The sequence below is a fragment of the Nycticebus coucang genome, chromosome 8, assembly GCF_027406575.1.
Source record: "Nycticebus coucang isolate mNycCou1 chromosome 8, mNycCou1.pri, whole genome shotgun sequence".
NCBI lineage: Eukaryota > Metazoa > Chordata > Mammalia > Primates > Lorisidae > Nycticebus > Nycticebus coucang.
This window is the reverse complement of record NC_069787.1, coordinates 53,652,818-53,670,678: the sequence shown is the minus strand read 5'-3', so window position 1 is coordinate 53,670,678 and position 17,861 is coordinate 53,652,818. Positions and strand designations below refer to the sequence as shown.

At 44.6% G+C, this 17,861-nt stretch overlaps 1 protein-coding gene and 1 non-coding gene across 8 annotated transcripts in view; one reads left to right on the top strand and one right to left on the bottom strand.

Moving 5' to 3' along the window:
* The window catches only part of ERC2 (ELKS/RAB6-interacting/CAST family member 2), a 1,052,138-nt gene that overhangs the window by 137,522 nt on the left and 896,755 nt on the right, over positions 1-17,861 (bottom strand). The window lies entirely within an intron of this gene.
* Positions 3,388-3,494, top strand: LOC128592807 (U6 spliceosomal RNA). Its single transcript, XR_008382021.1, has one exon. It is a non-coding gene; the product is annotated as a U6 spliceosomal RNA (small nuclear RNA).

Here is a 17,861-nt window from a genome sequence, read left to right as displayed (position 1 = left end):
GCAATATTTTCCTTGACTTTAAAAAGAGAATATTTTTACACTGAGAGTCGTATACATACTGGTATATGCATCTATCTACCTAAAGAGGAAATAATTATAAAATATTATCACTTTATTTACATGGGTTTATATATTCATGAGAAAATACGGCAGAGAAATTTACTTTTTTTTTTTTTTTTTTGAGATAGAGTCTCAAGCTGTCAGAGTTCCGTGGCATCACAGCTCACAGCAACCTCAAACTTTTGGGCTAAAGCGATTCTCTTGCCTCAGCCTCCCAAGTAGCTGGGACTACCGGCGCCCACCACAATACTCAGGTATTTTTGTTACAGTTGCCACTGCTGTTTCAGCTGGCCAGGGCAGGGTTTGAACCCGCCACCCTCGGTATATGGGGCCATGCCCTACCCACTGTGCCACAAGCACCACCCGAAATTTACTCTTAAACATTTTAAAGAGAGGGCCTGCCCAGCTTGGAGAAATTTTTCTGTAGTGCTGGTCTACTTGTGGGTGAGGCTTTGTGAGTGTTTCTCCCTGACACTAATACTATAGGGTCAAGGTGTTTTATTTAAAAGAATATTTTCAGAGAATTAGAATGCAAGTAAAAAAATGGGATTAGCACTCTTTACAGACTTAGAATGCAACTTGAAAAAAAACAACAATGCAGGCTAATATTTCCTTGAATACCTCTTTGATATTGACATTTCCTTGATTGTTGAGAAGATTCTTCAAAACGGTATTCTGCCTACAGGTGATCATCAGGAACATCAATCATCATGATGTGGATAGAAGGATAGAGAAAGGGTGAACACATGTTGTAAAAAGGGAGTCTGATGCCGCCTCCAAGGTGTGGCTGTGCTTCTAAGGGATTTGCTATTATACCACGGAGTTGAATTTTACTGGACTTAAAAAAAATTGTATGCAAATCCCTTTTTAGTACTACAATCTTGGGCAAGTGACTCAAGCTCTCTGTGCTTTAGTTTCCTCATCTGTAAAGTAGAGATAATTGCTAGCTCATAGGGTTATTGTGAAGATTAAATGACTTAGTGTGCATAAAATACTTAATAGAGTAGCTTTTTAGGGTAAACTTTTCAGTTACAATTTTCTCATTTTTTTTGACACATGTATTACTGGACGAATCTACCTTTGAAGACATTTATGGCTCCATTTTGTAGTAAAATCAGATGTAAATCGGGGCCTAGTATTAAAGGTAAAATAGGGAAAAAATAAATATTACAATTTAAATACAATTGAAACTCTGACAGCTTTCACTATATTTGGTATCTAGGCTTTATGATATATGGAAAAAATGAGAAGAGGCAAACTTATGAATGACCTCTTGACTATAGGATGCTAGGGTTGGTTAAAAAGGTGGCTGTGAGGGTGGCGCCTGTGGCTCTGTGGGTAAGGCACCAGCCCCATATACCGAGGGTGGCAGGTTCAAACCTGGCCCAGACGAACTGCAACAACAACAAAAAAAAATAGATGGGCATTGTGGCGGGCACCTGTAGTCCCAGCTATTTGGGAGGCTGAGGCAAGAGGATCGCCTAAGCCCAAGAGTTGGAAGTTGCTGTGAGCTGTGACACCACGGTACTCTACTGAGGGAGACAAAGTGAGACTCTGTCTCAAAAAATAAAAATAAAAAAGTAACTGTGAGCTGGGTGTGGTGGCTCAGGACTGTAATCTTAGCACTCTGGGAGGCTGAGGTGGGTGATTGCTTGAGCTCAGAAGTTCAGAGATCAGCCTAAGTAACAGTGAGACCCTATCTCTACTAAAAATAGAAAAGATTAGCCAGGTGTTATGATAGGTGCATGTAGTCCCAGCTACTGGAGAGGCTGAGGCAGGAAGATTGCTTGAGCCTAGGAGTTTGAGGTTGCTATGAGGTAGGCACAACACTCTATCCCAGGCAAATGGGCAAGATTCTGTCTCCAAAAAACAAACAAAAAGTAACTGTGAATGTGATTAGAGGGCTTTCACAGACAGTAAGGAGCAAGTCAAGGTGGTGGGAAGGGGAGAGTGGTGGGGCATGACCAGACAGCATGGCCCTTCGGGCAGGCCCCACAGCAGGCCAGGCAACCCTAGTTAGATCCTTTAGTGAGCTGCCAACTAACTGGTAGGTTGATCTCAGGAAGACATTTGAATTCCAGTACCTCCTTTTCTGTTGTTAGTAAAATGAGGACAAGAATAAGACCTGTTCTTTCTTCAACTAAAATGAAAAAAAAAAGAGAGACAGAATTGAGAACATGTCAAATTTAAGAGGTGGAATGTTTCTACATTCAAACAAGCATTTCTTGGGTAATAAAGAAAGGCTTTGTAAAAGTTATTTATTAAGAAAAAAAGTTACTGTGGTACATGAACACATCAAGTTGACTTAATGGCATAAAAAAGTGTGCGTTTAGGCCTTAGAAAACACAAGTGTTTAAAAAGTAAGACCAACGACTTATTAACCTTGGGCAAGTTACCTAACTTTTCTCAGAGCTCAGTTTTTCTGTCTGTAAGGTTAGGACAATATTGTATACCCCATAGGGTCACTGTCAGGAGCAAAAATAGCTGAAAATATATAAAGTGCACATGCCTAAGTGTCTGTGTGAATATGCGGTACATATAACATACATATGTATGTCTACACACGTGTATATATACTAAATCATATGTGATTTATAGTCAGGGCTGCAGATCATGGGCTATTTGTACTTATGCTCTAGTATCTATGATCCACGGGTAGACATCAAGAGGGAATGTGAATCCCCCGATATTTTCTTTGTGCTTATTCATTTTCTAGGGAAGGAGTCCTCAGTTATCATCATGTTTTCCATCCAAGGAGTCCAAGGATCTTGAAAAGATAAGCATCCCCAGTGTAGACAGAGAGATGGTAGACTGACGGACACCTGCTTCCATGTCACCCACTAACTCTAATTCAGGATGTCTAAAGCAGGGTCGTCTAGAGTGTCCCCAATTCAAGTACACAAAGGTCTCCCTAAATGGAGAAAAACTGGAATCTAGAAGAGGGGACTTCCCTTTGGCAGGTACCAACATTTCATAATAAATAGTAGAAAAGACATTTAGAACTTTATCTTTAAAAGTAAGGCTAAGATTTTTGGAAATGAATACTCACATTATTTTTCAGTAAAGTATAGATTAGAATTTCAACAACCCTATAGTTCTGTAAAGTGTTGATTTATTTGGCTCATTTTTTCATAACCAGGTTATGAGGGCATCACGTGACGCCCTTCATTTTCATCAGTGTGGTCATTAAGAGGTTGCCTTTTGCAAAAAATACTTGAGACACATACTATTTTCCCAAGGACCTGTCATAAGTCTTTAACATCTAATCACTCTTGGAAGCCGCTGAGCTGTCATTATGCTTATTGACTTTTTAAAAATTGATAACAAGTGCTCGCTTCGGCAGCACATATACTAAAATTGGAACGATACAGAGAAGATTAGCATGGCCCCTGCGCAAGGATGACACGCAAATTCGTGAAGCGTTCCATATTTTTAAAGAAGAAAATAAAGAAAAAAAAAAATTGATAACAAGTTATCTTCATTTGTTAATGGATTTGCATGTGACACAAACCTGATTTCCAAAATTCCTTTTTTCAACTTGATAAAATCTTACAACTTTTGAAAAATTTGCTACTTTATTTTGTAAGTGGTATACAATCTATAGCAATCTATTGCTGAAAACATCTAGATAATCCAGAAAAAAAAAATACACAAAGAATTGACTCTCAAGAAAGTGGGAGGCCCAGTGTTAAATGGGGAAGGATGTCTCAGTGGGGCTCATTTGATAAGTGGTCAATTAATCCATGAATGTTTTAATGTTATGACAACTTCGGCTTTCCTGCTACCTTTTAACCACTAGCCCTAGATAATGAATTTGTGGATAAGAGGAGCCCAGGGGGAATCCCTGTACAGTCAGTACAAACTGGTACCAGGTTGGGGCAGGCCGAGGGCCCTTTGATTGCCTTCTCCCGTAAGAGCCATGTTGCACATAGTGGCTGGTGAAGGGGAAATAATACATTTCAGGCAAGTGTCGGTTAAATAAGCCCCTGAGAATCGGTCCATGAACTCTACTCTAGTGGAAAATGAGGCCCACATTCCAAACCAATTTCACAACACCCCCACCCCCCTTTTTAATAACAACCTATTTTTGCATAGGGGGTTGCCTAGTCTGCAATTCTGTAATAGTGAATTTTTGCTTATTGTGTTTCTGGATAACAAGGTGTGCCTGTGTTTCTTTCTTGCATATCAGTTTGCAGAGAGTAATTGCCCTGTGATTCTTAATCCAACCCGTTCACGCATTCCTTTCTGCATTGTTCCACTTTGTCATGTCTGAGCTGTCTGTCACCTGAGAGCTGATCTTCCTTTACTAAAATCCATTCAAGAAACATTTCTATCCTTCAAGATGTCTGGTACAAAGATACACTGCTTTGACGGAGCCAGCAAAACATTTACCAAGCATCTTTCCCCCAAGTACTCTTATGTTACTTCCCAAGGAAAAATCTGTTTACACAACAGAATGGTGCAATTTAGACTCATGATTGGTTTTTGAGGGTAATGGGGGTGGTCACTTAGTAAATATAACTTAAAAGAATAACAATGTTAATACTTGTTCCTTTTGATAAAAATTTTATTATGTACCAGATACTATGCTGGTCACTTTTCAAGAATGATCTGTTTTAATCCTTAAGATTACTTTCTCTGTGAGGACCCCCACCCCCAGGGGAATGGAAGCCCCACGAGGACAGGGATTTTTGTCTTTTTATTTATTGCTGCATCCCGGGTGTCTAGGACAGTACCTGGGTATTCAAATATTCAAGAAACATTTTCTGAAGAATGAATGAATTCCCATTTTATAGAGAGGAAAACTGAGGTACAGAGAGGCTGGTTATAAGCAATTCACCTAAGGTTACAGAGGTAATAAGTAAAAAATCAGATTTCAAACAAAATTCAATAGCAAAACCCATAGTCTTAAAAGATATGCTCCCTGTTCCATTCAACACACACGGACACTCCTTTAGCTCACCACGGGCCAGCTGCTGAAGGACACGTATTTGTTACCTATCCTTCTCCCTCTCCATCTGTCCTCCTCCAATAAAAGTCCTCCAGGCCCTTCTGCTGGCCGTGGTCACTAGTCTGGTAACCTCCTCTGCCCAGTTCTCCTTCCCTGTGTTACACCCCCCGCCCCAGGACGAACTGTTAATTATAACCACCACAAAGTCTATACCCGTCCGGGAGACAGGCTGTTTGGCAGCAGCTGTGAAAGCTGAACTAAGTTATTTGGGGATTAATCCACTGGTGAATGTAGTCTTACAAGTACAGCTTTGGAGGGGGGAAAGATAAAAGGAGTGAATGCTGTTCTTATAAATGTGGACTTCTACATAAAACACACACAGGCATACCCACAAATACATTGACTAAAAGTTAAAATATGATTATCAAAGGATAAGAAGGACTTAGGACTGTAATGTAAAACATTAAGAAATACGCCTCGGCGTTCTGTGCTCTGCAGGGATAGAAGCATACTCTGAGCCAAGGAGAGTTTAAAAAAAGAGAGAGATAGCAAATTGAAATATCTTTAGGTAGACTTAAATATAGCTTCAGAGATTATAATTCAGATCAAGGCAAGAGCTCCATTTCAACATTCCTTAACTGCTAGTAATATAACAAAGGTCTGCAAATTGGGAGGTACGTCTGCTTGGGAAGGGATGCTTATCTGATCTCAGCCCATCTTTCTTCATGTTTCAATCCCAGAACAGCTGCCCTACTCTTGGGGAGACACTCGGCAGTGGTGCACAGACCAGCAAGCTGAAAGTGCGCTGACAGCGGCCTGGCTACCCTGTACTGTGTGTGCGCGTTGGCAGGTGCTGGGGGGATATCCTGGTGGCTGCTGGTGGGCAGCTGCCATGTCCCATAACTGGGCAGTGCCCACTTTACCCTGACAGGAGGGGGTGATGGGCTCAAGACAGTGGGGCCAAAGAAGGTGGGTGGCTTGAAAGAGCCAGGCCAGCTTTCTGAAGCTGGGGTTGGGGGGTGAGGGGTTATTCCTCCCCTTTCACTCACTCGCTGCGTCTTCATTTGTTTATTCCCTCACTCCTTCATTCATCCACTCTCCTTCCATTCACCCAAACATTCACAGAGCAACGTGGCATGACAATCAAATGCATACACTGGGGACTTCCAGGCTCTCCGTGTGCCAGCGGTGGGACTTTGGGGGAGTTACTAAACCAGACCAAGCTCCAGCGTCCTCGTCTGTACAGGAGGCATAACAGCAGTGCCCACGTCCTGTGCTGCCAGGAGGCTGGAGTTAGTGCAGGTAAAGAGCTTCACATGCTGCCTGGCACATGGGAGGTGTCCATAACAGTGGACATTGGGACGAGGACGCCAGTGCTATGGGAGCCCCAGAGATGCAGCTCACAGGTAGCTGTTTCCAAGGACCACCTGAGAAACCCCCAGTCTGCACAGTTGTCCTGGAGCAGAAGGTTGTCCTTGTTATATGTGAGCAACAAGATAAAAAACAAAAGAGTGAAAGATTCCCCGGAAAAAGGTCCTAGGCAAGCATCCTGGAGAAGGCTGACCTTGGACCCAGAGTTTGTCCACTCGCAGGGCATCTTTTCGCTGGGGTGTGGGAGATACGGCTGCCCTGGTCTGAGCACTGGGCAGGAGAGTGTCTGTGAAGGGGCTGGAGCCCACAGGAGTTCCAAGCAGGCTCCAGAGGGAGAGATGCTTCCCTCCAGAGGAAAGGAGCTGTGGTCACGCTCCTTCAGAAACAGCCTTTGGAGGTCGCTGAAGGGCAGTCAGCAGAGAGGCGTGACAGTGGGACTGGGGAGGGGACACACACCACAGGGACACTGGACAACCTGCCACTCTGTGCTAGTTGTTGAACATGACCAGGCCAGGATGTGAATGAAGGCTCCATTCAGCCCCTACCTCAGAACCTCAGGCTTACCCCACTGACTAGCTCCCGGAGAATATCCTGAAGAGCACAAATCCTACAAGGTGTCCTCCCCCAAAAGGTTTCAGAACATATGCATATATGTGCCTGTGAGATGCATCGGACTGTCTTTCTCTGTGGAGTCCTTAGCATATTAAAGGCTCTGAGAAGTCCTGCAATAGGCAATCTGTTTTGCTTGTTTTAGTTCAAAATTACCCAGCCCTGGAACAATTTTTTTAAAATTATGCCTTTGTCCTACCCCTCTCATTTTACACATAAAGAAGTGCAGGTCTAAAGTGAAGATGTGACTCTCTCGAGGCTACACTGTCAATCTGGTGAGCAGCCTTTACATTCCCCCTCGCCTCCTCACGGACTCAGGGCACCTCCATCAAGTGCCACTGCTCCTTGAAATCGGTGGTGACAATGCTGACACTTCTGTCAAGCAGAAGTCATTCAAGGTGACTGCCTTTTAACACACTACTAAAAACAAACCATGAAAGCCCTCTCTGAAATGTCTGATGGGGAACAGATTTTAATCCAAGTGGCTGGAAGACAGGCAGGTGGGTAAAGAGACAGAGAGGCGGCTGGGCGGAGCCTGACACGGCATCCCTGGTCCTGCGTCTGGGCCCAGCCCTCCCACGGCCCTGGCTGACTCTCCAAGCCTCAGTTTTCTCACTGGGAAAGGATTGTGCTGTCTTTCAGTTCTGCCTATTTAGGGGTCTGAAGAAGACAGGCTAGGCAGGATTCAGGTTGACCCCTGGGCTTTGTGTGCAGCCCCAAACCCACACTGAAACTCCTTCTCCCATTTTGGTGACTTCCATGCTTCTCTGCCTCATTAGCGACAGAGCACAGCACTCTCTGCACAAAGTCCTCCCACCAAAGGCTCCCTGGAAGGACATTCCCTCTGCTTACTGTAGTCTACAGGCCCTGTGCACACCGGCTACCGGCCCCCTCTCTACCATCTCCCCAGCCCTGCCCCAAGGCCATTTGATTCCTATCGTCATGGCCATCCTTGTGCCAGCTCCTTCTCAGCCCAGGTGTCACTGTCTCATATCAGACTTTCAAGCCATTTTATCTGAGGCAGCAGCCTCACTCTTGGTACCTTCCACTACATTTCTTCCTTTGAACTTACCACTTTTTAACTCAGTTCTTGGTTCATTTAATTCCTGACTCTCCCCAACAGGATATAATTCATGAGAACAGAGAGTTGTCTAGTCTATATATTTACCACTTGTGATGCTGGCAAACGTAGATGCTCAGTAAATACCGTCTAAACAAACAAACAAATGAATAGATGAATGAATGAATCCTCTGCGAGGAAAAAAGCCTATTTACCCATGCAAGGCCCGGGTGAAATAAAGCCTTCCCTGAATCATTTATACAAAACTGAAAAGCCACTTTCTCTGTACTCTGATGGACCTTGTGCCTGCCCCTCAGAGGATGCTGTAGGCAGCTGTGTTCTCCCTGCTCTGAGGGCAGGAACCTGTGTCTTCCATTCTGTCAGTCCTGAACCTAGGTCTTCACCTGAGGTGGGTCCTCTGCAGGGCTTCCATACTGCTTAGAGAATAAATGGCTTTTCTACAACCAAAACATCTCTGGACTCACACAAGCAGGGATTTGCTTCCTCTCCAAGAAAGATCAGCCGTAAGAGTTTTAAAGCTTATGTTTAAATTGTTTACATCTTCTGTCCACGTGCATCCCCCAAGAGAAAGATCATCTGGAAGCTACGTGATCCGGCGGAAATTGCTTTCAGGGGAAGCACCCCATCCTGGGTTCTAGTCTCAGGCCTCAGCTGTGGCACCTGGACCTGGCTCTGTCACCTCTCTGAACCTTTTCGTTTATGCAAGGGGTGGAAAAGCCTGGCATCTCAATACCTCCCCCTCCCACCAGCCCATAGTTGTTTTGCATTTATGGCTCAGCCCTCCATATTTTTTCTCTAAAGGCCTACACACGAGGTTCAATAAGGACTACTACAATAAATGCAGCCAAACAACTATTTTGCCAACACTCAGAGAAACAGGAGATCATCCATTACTCCCTAATTAGTATTTTAATTCAGACTCCATCTGCCATGCCCAGTTTGTACCAAATAAGGGGATTTTCATATCTGTTCAAGATTCGGGACTTTTCACAGACTGCAAAAATGTCAAACTCGTAGCAGCTCCAGACCCCACTGCATTTCATTTTACCCAGCCTTGCAGATTAGCTTCAAAGCCTGCTTGGTCAGCAAACATTCCTGCTGGCCTGGAAAAGCTCTTCAGTCCTTCCCAGTTCTTACCAGGACTGTGCCACAACAACTATGAGGAAGGGGATAAGTTGTTTTCCATTCCTGTGAACATTTTGGGGCCTGAAGTCTGCCTTCTTTCAGATTCCATGGGCCTTTGCTAATTTGTATGACAGCTTCAATGTAAATAGGACACATCTGCATGGGTTAAAAAAATAGCCACTCTTTGTAAAGGGCAGTGTACTGTGTTTATTTATCATCTACAACTGGAAATCAAGTTCTGTTTCTGGTCTAGGGCAGCTAATGGTTTGCGACAATCTCTCAGGCATTTTGGAATACTTTGAGTTGACTATTGACCGTAAGAATTATTCTAAACTCATTTGATTTTCTGTTATTTTTTTTTTCTCAACTTCTTGGCTGGGCAAATACTGTGAGCACCTACAAAGGTGAATTTTCACAGACCTGGTCCTGGAGGCGGACACACCTAATCAGATGTCTGCTGGCCACCGTGATGACACTTCTCTTCCTACTCCTGCTGACTGTGATGCTGGGCAGGTACTTTACACCAGGTAGGGGCTTCACGGACGTCCTCTCCTTGGGTCCTGTCAACCGCCCTAGGAAGTGCATGTGATTGATCTGCTTTGAGAAATGAAGAAACTGAGGCACAACACAGAGTCAAGCCCACTGACTAGACATGTACTGGAAAGCATCAGAATTAGAACTTGAGCCCAAGGCCAATATTCGTAACCGTTATCTATAATACCTGGAGTAGCCTCATGCTTAGGCCATCAGTCAAAGACTGCCTGAGCCCAGAATTGAATCCTATTGGTGGGTGAAGGAATTCAATCAAAAGAAATACTCAGGTATAGAAGTGATATCTTTAGTTTTACTGAGATGGCCCAATACGCCTCTTAAATTTTATTATACTATACATAGATATTTCATGTGTATGTACATGTTTAAAATTGTCATTTCTGTAATCATTTTTTATGAGTTCTTCCATGGTTTATTTTAATTCTATTGCATTCAATAGGTGAGGTAATATACAATTACTCCTGCTGGGCACGGTGGCTCGTGCCTGTAATCCTAGCACTCTGGGAGGCTGAGGCAGTGGACTGCTTGAGCTCAGAAGTTTGAGACCAGCCTGAGCAAGAGTGAGACCCTGTCTCTAAAAATAGCCTGGTATATGGCAGGTACCTGTAGTCCCAGCTACTTCCAAGGTTGAGTCAAGAGGATTGTTTGAGCCTAAGACTTTGAGGTTGCTGTGAGCTATGATACCACATACTCTACAGAGTGTGAAAAAATGAGACTGTCTCAGAAAAAAAAAAAAGATTACTCTCATTGCAATAATGACAATAGTATAAGCTGGTAACATTTATGGTTGTCTACCAAAGGCTGGCAATGTGGGAAGCAATCTGAGAAGTCACCTTGAAAAGTTTAACAAATTATTGTCATCTATCAAAAAAGCACTACAAATCAGTGACAGGTAAGCTGATATGGAAAGATGTCCACAATACATAGAGAACAAAATAGAGAGTTAGAATAATTTATATAGTACAAGCTCAATTCTTGTAAAAATGTGTATGCGTGTGGACATGTGTTTGTATGTTTGAGCCTAGAATAATCTCAGGAAGGAATAGAAAATGGATTTGGGGATGCTGCAGAGGGAGCTTTGACTTTTCACTTCATGCATCTCTAATTTGTTTAACTTTTTATGTGCCTGTATTTTTAATTTTTTTCCTTTTATTAAGTCATATACACATAGATCATGAATACATTTATGCTTTTGTGGGGTACAATGTGTTGATTTTTTTTTATACAATTTGGAATTGTTACACCAAACTGATTAATAAAGCTTTCACCTCATTTACTTAATTATTGTGTTAAGACATTTATGTTCTATACTTGGTAGTTTAAAAAGGGATAAAGATGACATTTAAAAAAATTCCCAGCCATCTGGCACAGGCAGTCCAAGCCACCATTGGTGAGCCCTACATCATGATTCCTACCTTCAAGGCCGTATCTGCTCCCCAGATCATCTACCTGTCCCCAAACTCTGTCTCAGAATGCCCACTCACCTCAGGGCTGGCTAAGCCATATGCAGCTATTTGTAAGCCACGTAAGTCTCCCTCCTCTTCCTCCTTATTCCTGGTCAAATATCCCCATGGCCTTGCCCTTTGTCTTCAGTGAGGCCAAGAGAGCTTGGAATAGTGTGCATGCCCCAAAAGGGGGCAGAACTCAGCCCTCTTCATGAGGAAGGCTCACTCCTACCCAGTTGGTCAAGAGGAGATTAAAAGATACACACAGGTGTCAGCTCCTCAGTGGAGAAACCCTCCAAGCTCAATTCCCCCTTTGCCCTGGGCTGTCCAGCAGGGCCACTGATGCTGTCCACAAACACTGGTCAGGCACATCACTCTGCACGCTCAGTGATTCAGAAGGCACACTGCCCGGCCATCAGCAGGACACAGATCAGGTGCTGGGTGGAAGCACCTGCCAATCAAAAGGCTTTTCCATGTGAGCCTACTTCCCCCAAGCTTCGAGAATGTGGTTTCCAATCGGACTTTCATGTTTCAGAGCTGAAGTTTCAAGGACGCATCTGGACAAAATATGCTTTCCATATAGGCCAACAATTTATTTATTGCTTATGACATTGTACTTGGCAGCTAAGGAGATATAAAACAATTTGAACCACTCTGCAGAAAACAGTTGCAGAGTTGCCACTGGAGACTCCAGTGGAAGATAATGGAGGAGAACGGAATCTCGCCCATCTTCCTATAGTTGACAGGCAGAGCCTCTAGAGGCCAGCATGGGGAGCAGACGCTCCTGCTAGGAGATCACATCTCTTTCCAGCCTCAACTCTTGCTTTCGCACACGGAGAGCAGAGACATGTGCTGGAAGCCTCCTATGGCAGAACAGATGAAGCCAGCGTGAGGACCTTTGCTACCCAGCCCCAGTCTCCAGGGCAGATGGATGTTTTGAGCACATGCAATGGCTGGGCTGACTACCTCCTTGTGCCCTCTCCCATTGACCCTGTGGGTGACCCACCCATTCCCTGTCAGGCTTGACCATTTCATTGCACACAGTCCTGTTTCAATTGTGGATCCTTAAGTGTCTCTGCCCGAGAGCTTCTCTGGCCTCTAAAGCCGGACTGGCCTGCACAGGCTGCTGGTAGGTAAGGAGTGGGAGGGCACTGATGCTCCCGGGAGCAGCCCTCTGCCAATGATAGACAGGAATGAGAATGTATTAATATGGGTCCCAGCTCCCACCGCTAAGTAGCCAGCTCCTATCTAGTAGGCGCCTTGTGATTATTTTATGCATGGGTCATTATGAAAGTTTCAAGATACATAAAAATCAAGAAATATAAAATCCTCATGAAAACACATGAAACCCTCTCAGCAACCCCAGTAAGCCAAGTGAGTTGAAACTTGCACAGGTGAATCAGAAAGGATGCTGTAGACTGTGTTTGGGGGAAGTGAAATATGGACCGTAATACAGTCTGTGCCAAAACTTTGACCCACGTACAGAGGACTTTAATTGGGGTGACTCAAGTTTTACATTGACCTTAAAACTGGTCCCTGGCAGGACTAAGCTCCAGTTATCAGTCACCCACAGTGGCGGCTTCATAATCCCCCTTTACTGATTACCTTCCCAGCCCTGACCCACTCTCCCACTGGCTTACCGATGTTGCCTGAGATGGCATCCCACCAACCTGCTTGTCTTTTTATCCCTGTTATAGAATCTGCTTCTGGGGGAACCCAAATTCAACTCCTGCCCTAATCCTGCCCAGTCTGTAAGACAGAGATCATAAATGATCATCATTTAAAGCCCCCAGACTGCTTTATAGGCTGGTTGTTGGACTTCCAGGGTGTCTAAAAGAATTCAAAAATTAGTTTCTATGATGCAAAAAATGAAAGATTTCACACAGAAATCTAGATTCTTGGATTTTATTGAAAAACTTCACAGGTATGGCTAAATTAGGCCTACATTCCCTTGGCACGTGTGGTGGAAGCTGACCTGGAATATCTCTTTAACCAGACATACCTATGCAGTCTAACCCAGCCCACCTGGCTTGTTTCTTTCACTGCCGTCTCCAGTCTGAGCCCTGGACAGCTGGGTCAGCCAACCTACCTGTCACGCCAGGTGCTTTCTTTCTCTGAAACTTCCAGCTTTCCTGAGAGCCTAAAGTCACTGTATGGAACACTCAGGCCTGCACCACACACAGAAAAGTATGTGGACAGAGGGATGTTCTGCCAGAGAATGCAGCGATATTGAGTGATATTAGCAAGAAGAGGGTCACTAACGCTAAAGAGTGCAACTGCATCAGGTGCCCTGCTAAAACCTTGGCATTTTTATTTTTTTCTTTTTCATTTTAGTCTTCATTGCCACTCTGTGAGGTATATCCTGTTATCCTCCTGTTTTGCATAAGAAAACCAAGGCTTAAGTAGCTAGAAAAATTATCCACTTAGCTTTGAAGTTCATTTAACTTCAAAGTTCATGTTCTTTCTATGTGCAAAGTTGCTTGGCCATTCTCATCTAGGGCATAGGATGAGAGTATTCATGAAGATCCATGAAAGAATCCTCCTTAAACAGTTACTATTCCATCATTTAGTCATGGTCTTGATTCTGGTAGCTTCTGACACCTGACTGTCAGTGCACAGAGATAGTTGGTCTCCAAAAGGGCAGCTTCCAATGTAGCCAGCTCCTGTCTGGTTAACATTGCAAATCAGGTGCCTTGTGATTATTGTATATGGAGAACTTTAATTGATGTCTGGACCCAAAGACCTGGCAACGTCTATCGATTCAGTCTTTCCTTATAGGAATTCACAAAAGAAACCAAGTCAGACCCCAAAGGCAGTTGATTTTACAGTGACATTAAGCCATCGCTGCACAACTTGGAATGTCTACCTGAGGCAAGTAGCCTTCTCCCTACAGACATACCTTCTAGGGAGGCAGAGGTTTAAAATGACTTTAACAGAGAGTAAGAAGGGTCATGATGAAGAGGGCAATGGCACCCCCTAAACTGGAGGTGCTGGCTGAAGTGGTCATTTAAGGGCATCGGCTAAGAGGCCCAGGGCCCTAATCCATTGCAGGCTAGTGGCATTCATGGGAAGAGTGACTACTGGATTCTGGGGCTCTACCTACTCACTCCTCTCCCTATAGAGATGGTTTGGCCATCAAGAGGCTCCATGGCCATGACACCCATCTCCTAGCTAGTCCTGGGCTGCACATCTCCCAGATTCTCCTCTTTGACCCCCTAGCTCCTTGCTTACATGGTGGGCTGTCATCTCTCTGACACACCTGTTTTTCTTTGCTGTCAATACCTGCAGGCAGCTAGACCGAGCCTGACTTGCTGGGAGCCATTTTGGCTCTGCAGGGCAATTTGGCAAATCTCTATTCTGATCTATTCCATTTTGCGTTCATGGGTGTATAATTTTATTTCTCATATATTATATATTTTTTGAGACAGAGTCTCACTATGTCACCCTCAGTAGAGTGCCCTGGTGTCACGGCTCACAGCAACCCCATCTCTGAGCCAATCACTGTGCCCAAGGGATACTCCCCTCTGAGTGATCAAGCCCAGGGAAAGTGGACTGTGATTGGCCTAAGGCATGTGCCCACACCTGACCTGGGTAAAAGGTAACCATCCCAGACCTGCAGAAACTGAAATGACTTCCTCCAAAATATGTGGCAATCAGAAGAAGGGCAGACAGACAATGGGCAGGCCAAAGCAGTAGATGGCTGTATGTCACTATCAATAATTAAATTTGCATTTTGCACATTTGCTCATGGAAATCTCCTTCCCTCTGCCACAGAACTCTAGTACCAACAAGGCTGAAGGACCATAACCTTTGAGGTAGGCCTGACCTGTCATCCTGCAAAAGGGCCATAGCAGCCACTGGCATTAACTAGCCACTAACCAAGCAAGTGCTATCAAATCCCAGGCCTGTGGGCTCTTCCCTGAGCCCAGTCCCAGCTGACTGGCATCCTGACGTGACATAATCAAGGCCAAGAGTCAGGACACCTGTCAAGATGTCACAGCATCTCAGGGCACATGGGGTAGACAGATTATACCTACACTGACCCTTCTCCAGGCCCACAGAGCTATCTATACCTGCCACCTTCAACAGGCAAGACATCCTTCTTCATAGAAAACAGGGTATGGGAAAGAAAGGAAGCATGCGAAACTGCATATCATCTTCTGGTTCATTATGGGATTGGGCTTTGTATTCTTGAAAGCTTTTGTTCTTTTGCTAGCATATTCAAAACAACTATGATGAGTTACCTGCTTCGAAATCCCCATATGCCCATCCTTAAAGGTGCTTTCAGCTACCTCATGCCAAAGAAAAAAGACTTGGTTCCTAGCTGATTCTCTGCATCGTAGGACTTTCACAAATGGCAAATTATGTTGCCTCTGCTGATTGAGATTTGGGCCTATGAGCCCCAAATAATATCTGGGTAATGATTTGGCCAAGTCAACCTGGCTGTCATCCTGGACTCCCGCTTCTTCTTCCGCTACCCTATGGCCAAATCCAGTGGACCCTCCTTCCCAGATATGTCTGAAATCCAGCTGCCTGGATTTCTCCATCCCTGATCCCACCCTTCCTTCATGACTACACCACCTCTCCAGTGTCCCCTTCCTCCATCAGTTCTTGATGCTTCCACCGGAGGGATCTTTCTAAGGTATCCACGTCAACTCATGTTGCTGCTCAGCTCTTCCTTTCAAAGGTTTCCAAGTTCCCTTATAATAAGGTTTGGACTCTTCAAAACATTAGCAGAACACCTTTCTGGTGTCAGTCTCTACTGCTAGTCTCAGCCTCCACCTCCGCCATCCTGTCTCCTTGTCATGAATGCTCCTTATGTATTAATGGACATATGTACGTTTCCAGGTCAGACCCAATCACAATCTCCTCTGACTCCTCTCTGCCTGGCCAACTCCTACTTTTCCTTTAGGCCCCAGCTGAGGGGCCAGTATTTCTGGCTTTCACATCTGGGTTTGGTGTGTCTTCCACAGGACCTCAAAGCATCCAGGCTTCCTCCATCTCAGCATTACGATGCTCTCCTGGAACTGATACTCATCTGTGCTTCCTTTATTAAGGACAATCCATGAAGATGATACCCTTTCTTATTTATCACTGCATCCTCAGCTTCCAGGGCAAACCCAGCACATTATAAAGTATGGTGCATATTTGTTAAATGTTTAAACATGTGAATGAATAAACACAGGAAGGAGCTTGTTGTATGCTCAGACTTCCCACTGGCTGAACTTGAGGTCCCACTTTGGGTACAGAGAGCTGAGAGCAAATGGGCACAGGAGCCCCCACCCCAGATAAAGTGTCAGCTATCACATTTGCTCTTTCTGGCTCCTGATGTTTATGTCCAACTTTCACCTCTGGAATTAAGTGCCTGGTGCAAGAAAAAGGGCATAATCTTTGATACGATCTAGAGCAAGTTTAAAGGGAAATATAAGAGTGTGCACTGCACTTTGGCTTGGAGAGCCTGGTTGGAGGGGGGAGCATTCTGTTTCCTTGACAATGCAACTTTGATTTTTTCCCTACTTTTTCAGCATCTAGTGGTGTAGTATTCCAAGGGCATTAAAACAAGATCAAGGGGTTTTATGTGATGAAAGGCATTCTCAGTCATATTTAGCAAGAGTTTAAATGTCAGCAATTTTGCATACGCTTCATATTTAACTGGGGTGAGGGTTGGGGTGCACTTTGAAGTTATCATTCACGTGCAGAAACTTTGGTGTGATGTCCCACAGATGTAGGTGTAAGTCCCAATCCTGCCATTTACTAATAATAAGCCATGTGACACCTGCCAAAGAACCTCACCTCTCTGAGCCTCAAGTCCCTCTGTAGACAGGGATAATAATCAAAACACAGACTCTTGAAGGGCTGCTGTGAAGAACAAGGAAGGAAACACACATGAGTAGCCAGCCCAACACCTAACTCGCGGCAAGTGCTCAGAAAATGCAAGTCGCTCTTCCCACTGTAACACTGGGAAGTGGGGAATGCACCAGCCTGCCCAGTGGGTCCACTTCTGCTGGTTCCAACACATCACTGTTGGCTCAGTCCTTATGCGTTAGTTTCCTATTGCTGTTGTAACAAATTACCACACATTTAGTGGCCTTAAAGATATCCACTTGTTATCTCACAGTTGTGTAGGCTGGAAATCTGGCACAGCATGGCTCAGCTCGTTCTCTGCTCTGGGACTCACGAGGACGAAATCATCAGGTATCAACAGGGCAGCCATCTTTTTTGAGCTCGAGGGATGAATCTACTTCCTAGCTCATTTAGGTCCCTGGCAGATTTCAGCCCCATGGGGTTGCAGGACTTTCCTTGCTGGCAGGTGTGGCCGGGTGCTTCTAGAGGACACCTGCATCCCCTGGCTCACAGCCCCGTCCCCTATCTTTGTTGCCTCTCTGCACCCTCCAAATCTCTCTGATTCTCCTTCCACCCCATCTCTCATCTCTCTTCTCTCTTCCTCTGCACCTCTCTGACTCTTCTGCCTGCCTTCTCTACTTTTAAGGGCTTATGTCATTACATTGGGTCCACCTACCTAACCCAGGATACTCTTCCTTTTTTAATAGTAGCTCATTATAACCTTTATGCCATCTGCAAAATCCTCATCTAGTGCCTGGATTAGTGTTTGACTGAACAATTGGAGGATGGGCATCTTGGACTGACATCTTTAGAATTCTGCCTA